The sequence below is a fragment of the Diceros bicornis genome, chromosome 8 (assembly GCF_020826845.1).
Source record: "Diceros bicornis minor isolate mBicDic1 chromosome 8, mDicBic1.mat.cur, whole genome shotgun sequence".
Classification (NCBI taxonomy): Eukaryota; Metazoa; Chordata; class Mammalia; order Perissodactyla; family Rhinocerotidae; genus Diceros; species Diceros bicornis.
The window spans coordinates 37,091,776-37,105,832 of NC_080747.1; the positions used below are offsets into that span (position 1 = coordinate 37,091,776).

General features: G+C 36.0%; 1 long non-coding RNA gene across 2 annotated transcripts in view; it reads left to right on the plus strand.

Moving 5' to 3' along the window:
• The window catches only part of LOC131409584 (uncharacterized), a 94,883-nt gene extending 81,063 nt beyond the window's left edge, over nt 1–13,820 (plus strand). Inside the window, exons 2-3 of one of the 2 annotated variants that reach the window (XR_009220960.1) lie at nt 4,184–4,416; nt 13,012–13,820. This is a non-coding gene — a long non-coding RNA (uncharacterized LOC131409584). Of the gene's footprint in view, nt 1–4,183; nt 4,417–5,635; nt 5,715–13,011 lie in introns of those variants that run through there. The other variant, XR_009220959.1, reaches the window with a different exon arrangement.
• The last annotated feature ends 237 nt before the right edge of the window (nt 13,821–14,057 follow it).

Genomic DNA, 14,057 nt, shown 5'->3' on the forward strand with positions numbered 1-14,057 from the left:
TGCTTTTATAAAGAAGAAGAGAATGTATTTTCACAGTTATGGAGCATAGAGTTGAGAAGTTCTCTTGACCCTTGACGGTCTTGTTTGTTTTTAAGTTGCTACTGAAAAGAAAAAAAAACTTAAAGGAGAAAGGAAAAATAACCTGTTTCGTAAATTAAAAGAATAATTTATATTAGTCAACACTACCTGAAAGAACAGAGAGTTCAACAGAAATGACAGTTTATAGTCAAATTCAGTAAGGAGACAAGAACTTGAAAACAGACTATGTAATGAATGAATGTTTTCTTCTTTTCTGAATCTGAGGGATTGGCTGTCCTTGCAAAATTTCCAGAGCTCCTTTGATTTTGACTTGTTTTGTAACTCACAATTTCAGCTTAATAGTACATGACACTTCATGCACTTTTGTCCAGAAAGCAAAAGAAAGACATTTTCTATTTATAAAACTAATGTCTATGAAGGGATGCCAGTACTTCAACTATGTGTGGTATTCTCAATAAGCAAGACCACCTCTCTGTAATCCAAAGTATTTTAAATTTATTTAGATTAAATCATGCCACAGGCTAAAGTTCTCTAAGGTTCATTGAAGATGCAATATTAAGGATGAATAATTCTCTTCCATAACATTAGACAGCATATCTTACATAAAACTGCATAAGATTTTCTGCTAAGTATGGGACATTTTTGGCCACTACAGTTGAAAACAAACTTCAAGGAAATTATTCACCTTCTTTGTGTAGAACAATCTTTCAGGCACTGTATACTGACACAACTTTTCAGAAGTCAAAATATTACTTGTGTTAAGTAGTCCTTTCCCTTTTCCAGAAATCCAAGGGGTAGGTATAGGTTTGTACATGCACCTCTCTCCAGAAAATGAGAGAGAAGAATTTTAAGCATTTTGACATTACTAAAAATTAAATGTTTTGGTCCTATAAGTCAGATTGGGTACATTAGTTACTTTCCAACTACTATCACCTTTTTTGAAACCATGAGTTTCTCAGTCATCTATGAAGATCCTAAAACATTTTTGTACTTTCAGAACTAAAGGTCTGGTGATTTGGGAATTAATACCCCACAACCTGTGATGGGGCAAAGTCATCTGTCCATTATCATCTCTTATGAGTTTTCTCCATTTTCATAAAGAGGAAGAATGAGAAAATCTCCAGATTTGCCTGAGGATGGACTCAAGGCAATGATGAGTCGTGGACAATGTTATTGTCCTACCTGACTAGATATACAAGACTTCTTGGCCATCTTATTGCCTATTCAGAGAGGGTGAAGAGTGAAAGATAGTCTCTCAGACAAATTGAGGCATTTGAAATGCCAAGTCATTACCTTTGGTGTCCTATAATGCCTCACAAAGTTATTAAGTTTTATGAATAATCCTCTATGCAATTGGCTGGAATGAGGTAGGTTATTCATTTACCTTGATGAAATTCAGATATATCCCATGGACATAATTATATAGACACAATTGTTTGAGTTTTTCTCCATCACCCATTATCTGCATCAGGTGTAATTCCACCTCAGCCCGCTCTGCATGCAACTGCCTACTCTCATTTTCTAACTCCCCTTCATTTTCGCCCAGTTTTTGCTTTAATGTCTTCATTTAACATGTTCATCTGCATCAGACTTTGCCTTTGGGCTCTCAGTTTGTTTTCTTCTTCCTGTTTTAGAAAATGTAGCTGAATAACTGGTATTTTAGCCTCATATGGCCTTAAGATTCTCTCACAAATGTTCCCTTGGACATTCCATGTAAATGGTGGTTAATATTTCTGAGCACCAACTTCCCTCACTTCTCACTTCTTATTCTTCCCCATTGCTATGACAGTGGAAGAGGGAAAGTCTAAGCATTTTTTTTTTTTTGGTCTTAGAATAAATGATCTACTATGTTTTAAATAATAATGACCTCTGGGTAATCTAGAAAATGATGGTAAACTATGTGTGTGTGTGTATACTTTTTGTAGCTCTCTTGTCGTCTGTATAAAGAGATTTGTTAAATATCTAAGTAAAGATCATTTTTATACAAATGAATTGTGTGAGTTAAAAATCTCGTGAACAAAATAGAACTATACATTCATGATTTGGAAGCTTTTCTACACAATTCCTTGAAGAATTGCTCAATTGCTAATCGTTTCTGCTTTCTCTGCCAAAAAGACTAATATTTGGACTTGAAAAAGAAAACCTTACTCAGGGAAAGTGGAATTTCTTTAGGAAGTAACTATGGAGCACCCTAAAGGGAGAGTGAATCAGATTAAAATAATCACTGTAGGAATTTCCTTGTTAGGGAATATCCAGCCTGGCCTTGGGAAAAATGTATCTCTGTCTTGCTGCTTTATTCCTCATCTCTTTGACTATGCCAATTCCCACCTTAGTAAAACTATTACCCATTCTAGAAATATGCCTCTCATAGGTGCAGCCATCTATTGCAGTTGGTCTTCCTGGTTCAATTATATTCCATTTGGCTTCTTCCTTTGCTTCTATAACAGTTCTCTGAAACTAAACATATACATTTATGCCTAAGTCCAAAAGTAGTCTTCATTTGGGGCAACCGTAATCTGTCCCCTGGGTCTGCTCACTGGCCTTTGCAGGAGATAGCCATTGCCTGATTTTCTTTTGGATCAGAGCCCTATCTCTGGCATTCTTGGCTTTACTCTTAAATTTAGATTTCCATCCTTGCCATTCTTCTCAAATCAACTTTAAAACCCATGATGGGTAAAGAGATCATGATATTTTTAGTACTCAAGACTTTTGCTCAGTTTAATTATACCTTAGGTATCTGGTTATTCTACAAATGGAATTGTAAAATGGTTGCCAGTTATTTCTGAAGAAATGTGGAGAACAGGAAATGTAACTGGGTAGACTATTACATCAAAGGCCTCCAATAAACTAAGCCTCCTCATATCCACACCCTTGTATAGGCATCTCCCACATTGACTTTCTAGAAACATGGTAAGAGATAGTGAATTAGGGCTTGCCAAATTGAAACGGCACCACTGCTGTGAAAGAAACCTGATTTATCCTACTAGAGAAGCCAAGTGGAGAGGAACCAGGGCTTTTCAGATGATAGCACCAATGAACTGCCAGATATGTGAGTGATGTCCCTTTGGACAGATAGGCCTAGTCAGCCATATGAGCAATCCTAGGCAAGACTCATCCTACAGAGCAGAGCCCAAATTCCAAATTGTGAGCTTTTGTTTGAAGCAACCAAGTTTTATGATTGTTTGTTAGACAACAATGAGTAGTTGAAATAATAACCAAATGTAAGGTGGGCAAAAGACATTCTGTTTTAAAAAATGAGTACATGAGTATTTCATAAAATATAGATTACCTTAATGGCATCACAAGCTAAGTTTTACTGGGAATTATTAGAAGAGATTATTTGGGCATTGATAAGAAAGTAGTGATCATGGGGGGCCAACACACATTTACTTATAACATGGCCTTTCACAGTAACTCATTTACTTCTTTGTTTCAATTATCCTATAAAAACAGGATCTTTCTTTCAGCAGTGTATCTGAGGTATTTTCCAAGCACTCTCAGATTAGTTTCATGTATCAAGTGGAGACATATGGATTGCAGGCAGCAGCAATAAGATACATCACTCTCAAATTGAATAATTGTAATTGAATGTGTTTAATAATAAATCAAGGTCAACTTGATTTTATGTTCATTGTGTGATGTTAGATTCTTCCCATAGCCCTCTTTCTTTCCCTTTTTTATCTCATTACTATAGACGAAGACACAGAATGTGGTACATATAAAATGTATGGATGATACAATAGGAGAACAGTAAATATTTTGTAAGACTATTACAACCTTAAAATATTAACTCAGATTGGAGTAGTGACCCAATGTAGCATGATAAAATCGAGTGGAATGGGGAACATATAAAATCCTGAGTTTCTTTATAAAATGTTACTTAGTGGCTGCACATATTAAAAAAAAAGATGAGTTTTTATCAATAGTGAGATATGTATGAGTCAGTGATTGTTGTGGTAACCAACAAGTTAATTTGAACTAGGGATACTCTGATGGTTAATTTTATGTATCAACTTGACTGGGGCACAAAATGCCCAGATATTTGGTTAAACATTATTTCTGGGTGTGTTTGTGAGGGTGTTTGTGGAAGTGATTAGTATTTGAATTGGTGAACTGAATAAAGCAGATTGCCTTCCTCATGCAGGTGAGCATTGTCCAATTGTCCAATCCCTGGAAGGCCTAAATAGAAAAAAAAAGCAGAGGAAGATTGAATTCTCTCTCTCTGACTGAGACCTCTCTCTTGAGCTGAGACATCGGTCTCCTCCTGCCCTTGAAGCGGGACTTACATCGTCAGCACTCCTGGTTCTCAGGACTTTGGACTTGGATTGGAATTTACATCACTTTCTTTCCTGGGTCTCCATCTTGCAGACGGCAAAGGTAGATCATGGGACTTTTGGCATTCATAATTGCATGAGCCGATTCCTTATAATAAGTCTAAAAATCTCATTTTAGATCTCATTCTGGAAGTCATATATATGTGATTATATACTATTATATATAAATATTAATTATATTTGCGTATATGTATCTATATATATCTCCTATTGGTTCTGTTTCTCTGGAGAACTGTGACTGATGCAGACACAATGTAAAGTTTAGAAAGTGATTTGCATTTCTGTTCTTCTCTGCATATGTCAGATGACATTTAGAGTTATAGAGTTAAATCTAACTTCACGAAAAGTTATGTTAAATGGTTGTCCTGTAAGTTCAAAATCATTTAACATAAAAAATTGTTCTTGAAAATTCCTTAAGTGCTCATCAATAGTTGTGGGGTTTGCAGAGATATGATATAAGGTGATTGCTATCTGTTGGAATCATCTGCCATTTTCAACAGACAAACATTATTTGCATTTAAGTCTATACAAAAGGAATGACAAATAATTGTTTAAAAGACAAGTTTGGGTTCAGCAAAGAAATTTACTTAAGATTATTGTTGCTTCCATTAAGGACTAATGTGTTGAGGCTGGTTTAGGAACCATGTACCAGGCAGTTTATGCTCCAAGACTAAAGAGAAATGATTATAAGCACAATATAAGGAATGATGTTCTTACTTCACAACTGTCTCTAGGCATGTTACACTCTCCTAAGTAGTACTAATTTCCCTGTACCTGAAGAGATTCATGAATCAGAAAGGATATAGACTCCTTGAATGCTCAAAATACCATCAAATCTTAGAGATTGTCAGTAATTATCATCTCATAAGAGTATAATTAGCTTCTTTTAAGAGACCTAGTAGAGTCCTTCTGCATCATCCCCAGACACACATTACCCCAATTGCCTGGAGAAATGTTTAGCAATCCACACAGAATTACTCTCAATGAGGCTCAGAGAAAACATTCTCATAAGTGTTTGAAGAACACTAGAATTGAGGAAAATATGATAGAGCTTGTAGGTTGGTTTATTCTGCCTCTGCTGCTCTGAAGACCTCAGATTGTGGTGTATGTCAGTGCACAGAATGTTCACCAGAACCACAATTCAGAGAAATGTGATGAAGTCTTCGCTCTGAAACTGTAAACACTAATCTCTGTCCAAGGCCCACAAAATCAGATTATCTGTTTCGTTTTCACTGATTTGTAGTCTTTTCATTTTTTTTCAGAACACCTCTGCTAAATAACAAAGTTATCACTATAAGATAGAGACCCAGGTCTCTTTGATAATATCAAAACCTCCATGGCCAAATCCAGTTGCTGTATGTTGTACATATGCTCCAAGGAAATTACTTTGAAATGCCCTCTCATATTAGAAATAATAAATTACACATACCCACTACCTATATCACATTTTGTTTATACTATTTTCAGTATTAACCTGGCCACACAGCAGATTTTCCTCATAGTTGGTGAACACGGTAATTTAATGATTCAGATAAACCATTTTGCAGAGGCATTTGAACTCAGAAATTGATGTTATTGATCTGATTATCTAAATTTTAAAGGGACCCTTTTAACCACGTTTTATTTCCATTAGTATTCACACTGACAAGTTGATTTACCACCTCATCCCTCGCAACAAGTGTCAAGATTCCAATATGTATTTAATTGTTTCTGAAAACAATGTCCATTTAATTACATCCTATAGTCTCCTCAAGTTATTTGTCCTGATTTAGATAGTTCCAGAACATTTCTCAATTAGGATGAAAATTTCTATTCCTTTATAATTACTAAAACACATAATAGTAGATGGTAATTCTTATTTCACTCCTTACAACACATTTAATTTCAAGTGGAGAAGCATTACTATAAAGATATCCCTAAAAATAAAAAATGTTAAAAGCAAGAGATTAGCATCAAAGTATCAAAATAAAAATTGAAAAAATTCTATCAATTCAAATTTTTTTTAAAAAAATACTAGTATGCACATAAAATTTTCACAGATTTTCTCTAAATCTGCGAACACAGACTCTTTCCTAAGGTAAAACTATTTTTGGCTTACCCAGACTTCGGATGTTGTTTAATTGATTTAGAGGTTCACTAGACAGAATCAGCGTAGGTCATGAGAATTATGTCCCAGGGAAAGGCTTGAAATGCTTGCCAACTCCGCTCTCAGCCCCAGTAGAATGTCTATGCTGTGGGTAGAAATATGAGTAAATTAAGTAGTTTTGAGACTTAATTATTAAGACTCAGTGAGTCTTAATTATTGATTGATTGATTGTCCAGCTGTTAAATTTTGACTTTAACTAAGTATATGGTGTATCATTTAATAATCACTTTGACAGACCTCAAATTTCAAGGGTTCAAAGGGCGGATATTCAGGTAATAGACAATTGATAGTATGAAAACCTATATTAAGTGGAAAAAAAATCCCAAGATATAATACAGAGTTCAATAAGATATACCTGGGGGCATTTTTAAACAGTAGGAAAAAAAAATTAATGGCATATTTGTACTGTCCCAGATTGCACTGACTTGATGTAGAATTGGTGTCAGTATCCACCCATTGAGAAAGGCTTTAAAGGCTGACACCCCCCCTTCACTACCAATCTTCCTGCTAGAAAAGATGGCATTCCTTCTTTTCGTCCCATTACCACTGCCTGACATAGTGACTGGAATCCCCACATTTAAAAGAAAAAAATTCCTTTGGATTATGATGTTGAAAAGATCTGATAAATGCTAATGATATCATGAAAGATATGAGACATTAGTTGGTATTTCTTACCATTGCTGGATGTTTTTCACAGCATAACACAGTGTCGTCTAGGCCATTGGTCATTTAAAGCAGTAATTCTCAAGTGTAGGCTGAGGCAAAGGAGAGCGGCCCCCATCCCAGGGAGGCAGATGTCCCAGGTAGGGAATCATTCCACTTAACCTGTATCGTTCATACAAACTACAATTAACTTTTAGGGAGGAGTTGTTATTTTATTTTTTATGGACTTTATCTGGCAACGCAAGGTGGGAAGGGGGAGTTAAAAAATAATTCTCAATAGTTAGGAAGCATGTTAGTTAATACAATGCTAGCAACTGTAACAAACACTCCAAAGGGTATAATGTCTCAAAAATTAGAACTCACTCAAAGTCTCAAATGGGTGTTCCATATGACAGGTGGTTTTCCTCCAGGTGATGTTCCAGATGTTCAGCCTCCTTTTATCTTGTGGTTCTACCATTATCTTGTGGATCATTGCATTCATTTACATCAAGCCAGGGAAAAAAACGTGGTGGGGGAGGGGAAGCACAGACACTTACATGGGGTGGTATTTTTATGGGCAAGACCTGTAAGTAAAGCTCATTATTACTATTCATATTCTATTGGCTTGAACTCGAGCTCATACCTACCCCATCCCCATCCTCAAATGCAAAGGAGGCTGGGGATATCGTCTAGCCGTTTGCCCAGAAAAATGATGAAATAGGGGTAATGAGCTGCTAGCAGTTGCTGCCACATGCAAAAGCATGAACATTGTACCTCAACATCTCGACATCCAATGAGGGGAGATGTAAAGAGGGGGGAAATAAAGATTGTTCTCCAAATTGATTGCACAGAATTCCCAGATTTTCAAAAATTATATATTGCACTCTGTGCTCAAATATATGTTGCTGTTCTTGTTTACCACCAACTTTATCTTTGAAATTCTACCAGTTTCCCTAATACCTAAAGACTCTCAGCTCTCAACTTGGTAACTGTGGAGATTGCACAACCTGGGAACATATTTAACATATAATAATGGCAGTCAGCTAGAGAGAGGACAGATGAGTTGAATACTAGAGGAATGTGGAGAGAAGATATTGTGAATTCCAGGAAAGAAGGTTTTTTTGCTAGATGAATTTGCCATCACAACATATCCACTTACCATGCAATGTATCATTGCAGACTCTACAATTTACTCACACCTGCAGTTGAGAAAGAGCTGTAATATAAGAGAATTGTCTGCTCTCTCTCTCATATTGCTGTGTTACTTTGAGCAAATCACTTCACCTCTCTGGCTTTCTCCTGTCTGTAAGATGAGAGAGGTAGACTAGATAACAAACCACCCCCCCACTTCTTTTCTCTTTGTCCATATTTTTATTCGTAGTCCTATAAAATACTCTTTTTGGAAGCTGTTTCTAAACATAATTTAAGAATTCTCAAATGATTTTATAAAATTGTATTTCAACATGTAGGCCCATATGCGGATCTTTGCAAATCTTTTCCTGTCAGAATTAAAATTACGATTTCACTGCCTGCATGGGGTAAAGATCAAAAGATAATGCGTCTTTTACTAATGTTGGAAGTCCAGAAACAGTTTGGGGTATAAGATTATATTTTTTGGGAAAGAGTGGATAATTCTTTTTTTTAATTCAGAAAGCAGAATGTTTTCATCACAGCCTTAAATGGACATGACTGTTATATACCAAAAATATCTCTATTACTTAAAAATATATCATGAATATACATTCTGTAACAAGGCTGCCTTTCAAAAGGGAAAGGATTTTTTTGTTATGGTACAGTAACTGCTCTGCTGCTCTCCTGCTGAGCTCCCAGCTCTGAGGTCATTAAGCACCAAGCTGGCACCAAACCTTTTTTTATGCAGCCTAGTGGGAAGAACTGGTTCTTGACGTGGGACAAGTAAGAATCAACCCTGAAGATATTTGACTCTTTTCTTTGAAGTCTTTCCCTAAGTAGCCTTTTTCTTTGTGCCAATCTTACTCTCTACCCTTTTACATTCGTTCTAGTTCTAGATTATTTTTTTTAACTGACCATGCACCGTTCAGCCTTTTTTGAAATTATATTGGAAATTTCTTCACATGCTTTGGGAAATGTAGAAAGTACTGGTAGAATGAGCAAAACTTTATGGTTTATTCATGGAAACCGAGTCGGCAAGGGCACCCCAAACAAGCTATGGCCATGGGGAGAGAGCGAGACAGAAACAATATTCACATGCAGCACACTCGAAGTTGCAAGTTTGAAATCATTTGGGCTCTCTCCTGGAGCAGCGGATTTTTCTCCATAGGAAGTTCTTATCTACTGCAGAGGAAAGATTGGGTTAGAGAAGGGTAAACAAACACTGCAGATTGAAGATGTTCTGATTCTGCAATGAAATCAAATTTCAGATCTCAGCGTTATGAACTCTTAACTAGGGAAGTCTGGGCACTAGGGAATTTCAGAAAAAAAGAAACAAAAATATGAATATCTCCCAAGCTTCATGCCCTATGCTCTATTTTCTGCATTAAAAAATGTAGGATTTTGATACTTGTGCATAATATAAATGGAAGTCTACTTGTCTGCACAATAAGTTTCAGGAAAGGTTTTTGAAATTGATGTATTAGAGAATATTATGTATTAAGTTAGAAATATCAGAGCTCTAAGGGGTTTTGAGATCATCCTATTACTTTATTTTATAGAAGGAAAAAGAAAGGCCTAAATAGGTTGATATCAAACTAGGTTGCCCAAGTTTACATATGGAGTCACATATACTGAGATTTGACATATAGTTTAATTTCTGCTAATTAAATGAGAAAAAGTGTGAAAAATAAAGCCATATATTGAAATAACTAAATACTGAGCTAAGATTACTCACTGCAGTTTTGCAGAGAAACTTATGAAACAAGAATGTAATAGACTGGGAAGCGTAACTGAAAACCATCTGAGTGAAACAAATAACATTAGCAGGTCGGTTATAAAAAAAATAAAACTAAAACAAAGAAAACAAGACAGTTAAGAATTTCACCATCTCATTATTCCTGGAAATAATCTCACTATGGTATTATGAAGATGAAGATGTGGAAAGACAAACGGCATCCTCTGAAAGCGCCTAGTAGCATTTTTCTCCTGTGTATGTATAATAACATACACATGTGAGAGAAAAATTCTTTGGATTTTGACAGTATTCTTACAGTAATTAGCTGTAGTGGGAATGTTTGTGGGTACACATTTACATGAACTAAACTGAGAATAAGACAAATTAGGTGAATGGCTGTTATCTCTGAACTAGGGAAAAATATAAATGATGGAAGAGGGATGGGATTTCAGATCTGTATACCCAAAAGTATGGGTCAACGGTGATACACTGACTAAAATAACCAATCGTACAAGGTAAATTTGTTTGAAATTCTTTCAGGATATTATTATGGATTATGAATCATATAGAAGAAAAAATGATACAAAGATTATTGCCACAATGTGAACTTTATTTCCATAGAACATTGAGGCAGAATATATATGGCGTAAAATGATTACCGTTACAATGTATATATTAAACCCATATTAGTGTATTGGACTGGTTCACGTTTTCTTTCCAATAGACATCAAACTTGGGTGTCTAGATATAAATAGTTTAGCAGGAATAAAATTCCGTATCTTCAAAATTTATTAAACCCATATATAAAATTAATCTGAGAACAGGTCATAGGCATGCTCTTAAAACTGTCATTTCACTTTACAGAAGAAAGGCATAGCTCTCTCCCGTTCTGTATCTTACTATGGTACATTATTGGGATGTAAAAATTTATGGAGGTATCAAACAAGTACACAATTCCATAAATTGATTCAGGTACCTTCTTTTAGTCAATGCTTCTTTTTATGTATTTCTTTTAAAGGTAAAGAACTTCATAGGAAAACACTGTGTTTAAAACCATATGAGGATGTTCTTAAATCAGGTATATTATAGAGTTAGGCAATGCAAGTGATGATAATTTTTATTTAATGGCATGTTCCCTTCCATCTTCTCACACTGTCAAATAATTTAATTTTTTCTGAGGGAAAGGCTCATTAAAGGAAAGCAGAAGGAGCATCAGAAAGAAATTGTTGCAAACCATGTTCATTAATTCATCCATAAAACAAACTCATGGCAAGACTCCTTGCTCTAGCTAGCTACATGTTTATCTAAGAACTGGAATTCATAAAAGAGTTAATAGCCAAGGGGTCATATTTTAAGATCTACATTTCAATTGAAAAACGATATTGGACTTTTTTTTTTATTTTTTGATGGAGAGTAAGTCTGATTAGGTTAATTTACTGGACAATGAGACTTGAGTTTGCCAATTAGGTTATGTATTCTACATTTTCTGCAAATTGAATAATCTAAATTTGTAGCTCCATCGCTTTTATATTAATATATTTAAAGTGCATAAAGAGATTAAAAATCTTTCATTAAAATATGACACTGGTAGAGGTGTATTAAAATTAATAAATACTTTAGTTTTCCTAATTCCTTCTTATTGACTTTAATAAAGTGCCTCCAAGTTAAGAAAAACGTGTAAATAATACATATTTTATGTATGTATTTACAAATACATAAGTCTTTGTAAAATCTTTTTCATATATGTATTAGTTTTCTATTGTTGCATAACAAATTACCACAACGTTAGTGGCTTAAAACATAGCCATCTATTACCTCACAGTTTCTGTGGGTCAGGAATTTGGGCCTAGTCTAGCTGAGTTCTCTGCTCAGGATCTCACAGAGCTGAAATCAAAGGGTTGACTGCGGCTGAAAACTTATCTGAGGCTCATCTGAAGTCTTTTTCCAACCTCATTAGTTGTTGGAAACATAAAGTTCCTTGCCGTCGTATGACTGAGATTCCTGTTTTCTTGTTAGCTGTAGACCAGGACCAGTTTCGGCTCCTAGAGGCCATCCTCTGGTCCTTGACATGTGGTCTCTCAAAACATGGCAGCTTACTTCTTGAAGGCCAGCAGGAGAAGCTCTGTCCGCGAATGGTTCAGTCTCTCTTTAAAAGCTTTCTCAGATTAACTCATACTTACCCAGGATAATCTTCATTTTTATTAACTCAAAGTCAACAAATTTAGGATCTTAATTCCATCTGCAGAATGCCTTCACCTTTGCCATTTAATGTAATCTAATAATGGGAGTGAAATCTATAATATCCATATCTCACCCACACTCAAGAGGAGGGGATTAAACAGTGTGCATACTGCAAGGGATGGGAATCTGGGCATCATCTTAGAATTCTGCTTACCACAGTATTCTTCCCAGAAATTGAGAAAGAAAAAATAATCTCTCGTGGTTGGTAACAAGCTATATTGCCAGTCAAGTATCTCTAGGCATTTCTCCCTTATCTAAATCCTCACTATCTGTACTGAGAAAATGAATAGATTTGGATAAAATTTTTGAGATAGGGCTAGTTCTCTCCTTCATAGTTTCTCACAAGCATGAACTGTAAATGGATCAGTTTGCCTAGAGATTAGATCTAATGGACTGAACATGTCAGCCTCCTCAGAAGCATCAGAGAATAAATATTAATTATTAAAGATATTTCCATCAAAATTCATAACGTGGAAAGATGTTGTGAACTGGTTTATGTCCTTTCCTACTTCTTTCTAGTGAAATTTCCTGAACTGCAGAGGCTGGAAAACTGAAAACCACAGTTCTTAAATTCCTTTGCAGGTTAAGTTTCCAGACTGATTTGGAAATATTTGGGTGCATTTTGGAAAGTAGAAAGTAAGGCTGAAGCTGGATATTTGCTGCTTTTGAGGATTTTGCTGGTAAGCAGTATTGTGGAGACTTATTTATTTTCTTATTTAATAATGTATTTATTTATTTTGCAGGACAATTACCAGAGGTACCAGTGTCCAGTCAGTAGCATCACAGGCATCAAGAGGACTGAGTGAGACATCTGTTTTGATCCTGACCATCATGGCATGGTTCTGAAGCTGATAGCAGCAGTAGCAGCTTCTCAGTCATGAAAGGGGTTTTCTAATTACAGGCGTGGTGTGTGGATTGACAGAAAACAGCTCCAAGGATAGCTTCTCAATTCAACAGGTGGCTTCCTGATCGTAGAAGAGGTGGTTCCTTTGGTGGCTCATTCTCTGTGGTGGCCTTGGAAGTCTTTCCTGAGAAGCACAATCGTGATTCTGTTTTTTCAGCACTCCTGGTGATTCTGTAAACCATCTCCTCTGGCTTGGTAGTACTTCCTTATCTTTCCTGATCTTCTCCATTTCTGGGGAGGAAGAGTCACACTACTGTACAGAACAATAATTTTAGTTGCTTTCTTAAACCTCTCAGACCCTTTTGATATGAATGGAACAATTCTATTCCTTACTGACACCTTTTTTCTTTCCATGTGAGAGGTTTGAAAATGACCCCTTACAGTGTGGATCTAATTATATTTATACCTAAAGGGCATTTGTTCTCAAATCTACTTGGCGAAAGGGAACAGGATCGTTTGTTCTTAAACTTAAATCCCTATTAAAAAATTGAAAATCTCACTGATGACCCATAGAGCTTGTCTTATTGCCAGTTATAGAGTCACCAGGAATTTCCAAATTTAACGACCTTTTTCATAATTAAAATGTATAGGTTAAATTGCCCATTTGCCCATGGTTATTTTTCCTGTAGGCAAATTAATTTTCTTCTTTTTTTCCCCTAGATACTACTTTAAAAGTTTGGTTTCAGGAGCCGGCCCGGTGGCGCAAGCGGTTAAGTGCGCGCGCTCCGCTGCGGCGGCCCGGGGTTCGCTGGTTGGGATCCTGGGCGCGCACCGACGCACTGCTTGGCAAGCCATGCTGTGGCGGCGTCCCATATAAAGTGGAGGAAGATGGGCACAGATGTTAGCCCAGGGCCGTCTTCCTCAGCAAAAAAAGAGGAGGATTGG